The 5,045-nt window shown below is 36.6% G+C and overlaps 1 non-coding gene across 1 annotated transcript; it reads left to right on the top strand.

The window, feature by feature from the left end:
* The first annotated feature begins 372 nt into the window (after positions 1–372).
* On the top strand, positions 373–476 carry LOC132008335 (U6 spliceosomal RNA). Its single transcript, XR_009401603.1, has one exon. It is a non-coding gene; the product is annotated as a U6 spliceosomal RNA (small nuclear RNA).
* The last annotated feature ends 4,569 nt before the right edge of the window (positions 477–5,045 follow it).

Raw genomic sequence — 5,045 nt, 5'->3', positions numbered from 1 at the left:
GAGCCTGATGCGGGGCTCGATCCCAGGACTTTAGGATCATGACCTGAGTTGAAGGCAGTGGCTTAACCCACTGAGCCACCCAGGCGCCCCTAACATTGGATTTTTGATAGGAATTTAATTTACAGATGGTTTTTGGTAGTATGGACATTTTAACAATGTTAATTCTTACCATTCATAAATATGGGCTATCTTTCCATTTGTGTCTCCTTCAATTTCTTTATCAATGTCATAGTTTATGGGGTACAGATCTTTCATCTTTTTAGTTAAATCTTTTCCTAAGTATTTTATTATTTTTGATGCTATTGTGAATTAGATTGTTTTCTTTATTTTTTCAGATAGTTCATCATTAGTGTGTTAAAATGCTCCTGTCTTGTGCTTACTTTGGGAGCACATATACTAAAGTTGGAATGATGCAGAGATTAGCGTGATCACTGAACAAGGATGACATGAAAAACTGGGAAGCATTCCATATTAAAAACAAAACAAAACAAAACAAAACAAAATTCTTGTCTTTTATATATTGATCTTGTATTTGGCACCTTTACTAAATTTGTTTATTCAAATTTTTTTGTGAGGTTTTTAGGATTTTTTTACAAAAAAGAAAATTTTACTTCTTCCTTTTTTTTGGAGTCTTTTATTTCTTTGTGCTCTTGGTTTTTCTGGCTAGGACATGCAGTACTATGTCAAATGAGAGTAGTGAAAGTGGACACACTTGTCTTGTTTCTGATCTTTAAGGGGAAAACTTTCAAACTTTTTTGATTGAATATGAGATTAGCTCTGGGCTTGCAATATGTGTTTTTTTAATGGATTTTTAAAATTATTTTTTAATTTTTTTATAAACACATAATGTGTTTTTATCCCTAGGGGTACAGGTCTAAGAATCACCAGGTTTACACATTTCACAGCACTCACTATAGCAAATACCTTCCCCAATGTCCATACCCCCACCATCCTCTCCCAACACACCTCCCCCCAGCAACCCTCAGTCTGTTTTGTGAGATTCAGTCTTTTATGGTTTGTCTCCCTCCCAATCCCATCTTCTTTTATTTTTCTTTTCATACCCACCAAACTGCCTATGTTGCATCTCCACTTCATCATATCAGGGAGATCGTATGATAGTTATCTTTCTCAGATTGATTTATTTCGCCAAGCATAATACCCTCTAGTTCCATCCACGTCATCACAAATAGCAGGATTTCATTTATTTTGATGGCTGCATAGTAGTCCATTGTACACATATACCACATCTTATTTATTGATTCATCTGTTGAAGGAAATTTAGGTTCTTTCCATAGTTTAACTATTGTGGACATTGCTGCTATAAACATTTGGGTGCATGTGCGACTTCAGAATGCCACGTTTGTATCATTAGGGTATATACCCAATAATACAATCACTGGGTCATAGGGTAGTTCTATTTTCAGCTTTTTGAGGAACCTCCATGCTGTTTTCCAGAGTGGTTGCACCAGCTTGCATTCCCACGTACAGAGTAGGAGGGTTCCCCTTTCTCCACATCCTCGCCAGCATCTGTCATTGACTGACTTGTTCATTTTAGCCATTCTGAAAGGTGTGAGGTGGTATCTCATTCTGGTTTTGATTTGTATTTCCCTGATGCCAAGTGATGTGGAGCATTTTTTCATGTGTCTGTTGGCCATTTGGATGTATTCTTTGCAGAAATGTCTGATCATGTCCTCTGCCCATTTCTTCATTGGATTATTTGTTCTTAGGGTGTTGAGTTTGATAAGCTCTTTACAGATTTGGACACTGGCCCTTTATCTGGCATGTCATTTGCAAATATCTTCTCCCATTCTGACAGTTATATTTTGGCTTTGTTAACTGTTTCCTTTGCCGTGCAAAAGCTTTTTGATCTGATGAAATCCCAATAGTTCATTTTTGCCCTTGCTTTCCTTGCCTTTGGCGATGTTCCTAGGAAGAAGTTGCTGCTGCTGAGGTCAAAGAGGTTGCTACCTGTTCTCTCCTCAAGGATTTTGATGGATTCCTTTCTCACATTATGCTTCTTCATCCATTTCCAGTCTATTTTCATGTATGGCATAAGGAAATGGTCCAATTTCATTTTTCTGCATGTGGCTGTTCAATTTCCCCAACACCATTTGTTGAAGAGGCTGTCTTTTTTCCATTGGACATTCCTTCCTGCTTTGTTGAAGATTAGTTGACCATAGAGTTGAGGGTGTATTTCTGGGCTCTCTATTCTGTTCCATTGATCTATGTCTGTTTTTGTGACAGTTCCCTACTATCTTGATGATGACAACTTTGTAATAGCGCTTGAAGTCTGAAATTGTGATGCCAACAACTTTGGCTTTCTTTTTCAATATTCCTCTGGCTATTCGAGGTCTTTTCTGGTTCCATATAAATTTCAGGATTATTTGTCCCATTTCTTTGAAAAAAATGGATGGGATTTTGATAGGGATTGCATTAAATGTGTAGATTGCTTTAGGTAGCATAGACATTTTCACAATATTTGTTCTTCCAATACAGGAGCATGGAACATTTTTCCATTTCTTTGTGTCTTCTTCATTTTCTTTCATGAGTACTTTAGAGTTTTCTGCATATAGATTCTTTGTCTCTTTGGTTAGGTTTATTCCTAGTTATCTTAGGGTTTTGGGTGCAATTGTAAATGGGATTCACTCCTTAATTTCTATTTCTTCTGTCTTGTTGGTATAAAAAAAATGCAACCAATTTCTGTGCATTGATTTTATATCCTGACACTTTACAGAATTCCTATACAAGTTAGAACAGATTTGGAGTGGAGTCCTTTAAGTTTTCCACATACAGTATCATATCATCTGCAAACAGTGATAGTTTGACTTCTCTTTTGCCAATTTGGCAAAATTTGGGTGCCTTTAATTTCTTTTTGTTGTCTGATTGCTGAGGCTAGGACTTCTAGTACGATTTTGAATAGCAGTGGTGATAACGGACATCCCTGCCGTGTTCCTGACCTTAGCGGGAAAGTATTCCGTTTTTCTCCATTGAGAATGGTATTTGCAGTGGGTTTTTCATAGATGGCTTTGATAATATTGATAATATGTGCCCTCTACCCCTACACTTTGAACAGTTTTAATCAGGAAGGGATACTGCAATTTGTCAAATGCTTTTTCAGCATCTATGGAGAGTATCATATGGTTCTTGTTCTTTCTTTTATTAATGTGTTGTATCACATTGATTCATTTGCAGATGTTGAACCAACCTTGTAGCCCTGGAATAAATCCCACTTGGTCGTGGTGAATAATCCTTTTAATGTACTGTTGAATCCTATTGGCTAGTATTTTGGTGAGAATTTTCGCACCTGTGTTCATCAAGGATATTGGTCTGTAGTACTCTTTTTTGATGGGCTCCTTGTCTGTTTTTGGGATCAAGGTGATGATGGCCTCAGAAAAAGAGTTTGGAATTTTTCCTTCCATTTCTATTTTTTTGCAACAGTTTCAGGAGAATAGGAATTAATTCTTCTTTAAATGTTTGGTAGAATTCCCCAGGGAAGCCATCTGGCCCGGGGCTTTCGTTTGTTTGGAGATTTTTTATGACTGTTTCAATCTCCGTACTGGTTATGGGTCTGTTCAGGTTTTATATTTCTTCCTGGTTCAGTTCTGGTAGTTTATATGTCTCTAGGAATGTATCCATTTCTTCCAGATTGTTGAATTGGTTGGCATAGAGTTGCTCATAGTATGTTCTTATAATTGTTTGTATTTCTTTGGTGTTGGTTGTGATCTTTCCTCTTTCATTCATGATTTTATTTATTTGTGTCCTTTCTCTTTTCTTTTTGATAAGTCTGGAAAGGGGTTTATCAATCTTATTAATTCTTTCAAAGAACCAGCTCCTAGTTTCGTTGATTTGTTCTATTGTTTTTTTTTGTTGTTGGTTTTGTGTTTTTTTGTTTGTTTGTTTGTTTCTATTTCATTGATTTCTGCTCTGATCTTTATTATTCCTCTTCTCTTGCTGGGTTTAGGCTTTCTTTGTTGTTCTTTCTCCAACTCCTTTAGGTGTAGGGTTATGTTGTGTATTTGAGATCTTTCTTGTTTCTTGAGAAAGGCTCGTACAGCTTTATATATTCCTCTCAGGACTGCCTTTGCTGTATCCCACAGATTTTGAACACTTTTGTTTTCATTATCATTTGTTTCCATGAATTTTTTCAGTTCTTCTTTAATTTCCTGGTTGACCAATTCATTTTTTAGAAGGATGCTGTTTAGTCTCCATGTATTTGTGTTCTTTCCAAGTTTCCTCTTGTGATTGAGTTCTAGTTTCAGAGCATTGTGGTCTGAGAATATGCAGGGGATGATCCCAATCTTTTGATAATGGTTGAGATCTGATTTATGACCCAGGATGTGGTCTATTCTGGAGAATGTTCCATGTGCACTAGAGAAGAATGTGTATTCTGTTATTTTGGGATGGAATGTGTTGAATATACCTGTGATGTCCATCTTGTCCAGTGTGTCATTTAAGGCCTTTTTCCTTGTGGATCTGTTGCTTGGATGATCTGTCCATTTCAATGAGGAGAGTGTTAAATTCCCCTACTATTATTTTATTATTGTCGATGTGTTTCTTTGATTTTGTTATTAATTGGTTTATATAGTTGGCTGCTCCCATGTTAAGGACATAGATATTTAAAATTGTTGGGTCCTCTTGTTGGACAGACTCTTTGAGTATGATATAGTGTCCTTCGTCTTCTCTTATTATAGTCTTTGGCTTAAAATCTAATTGATCTGATATAAGGATTGCCACCCCAGCTTTCTTCTGATGTCCATTAGCATGGTAAATTGTTTTCCACCCCCTCTCTTTAAATCTGGGGGTGTCTTCGGGTCTATGATGAGTTTCTTGGGCAGCATATTGACGGGTTTTGCTTTTTATCCATTGTGATACCCTGTGTCTTTTGATTGGTGCATTTAGGCCATTTACATTCAGGGTAACTATTGAGAGATATGAATTTAGTGGCATTGTATTGCCTATAATGTGACTGTTACTGTATATTGTTTCTGTTCCTTTCTGATCTACTACTTTTAGGCTCTCTCTTTGCTTAGAGGACCCCTTTCAAT

The sequence above is a fragment of the Mustela nigripes genome, unplaced genomic scaffold (assembly GCF_022355385.1).
Source record: "Mustela nigripes isolate SB6536 unplaced genomic scaffold, MUSNIG.SB6536 HiC_scaffold_102, whole genome shotgun sequence".
Lineage (NCBI taxonomy): Eukaryota > Metazoa > Chordata > Mammalia > Carnivora > Mustelidae > Mustela > Mustela nigripes.
The sequence above is the reverse complement of the archived record's forward strand: the minus strand, read 5'-3'. Positions and strand labels throughout refer to the sequence as shown.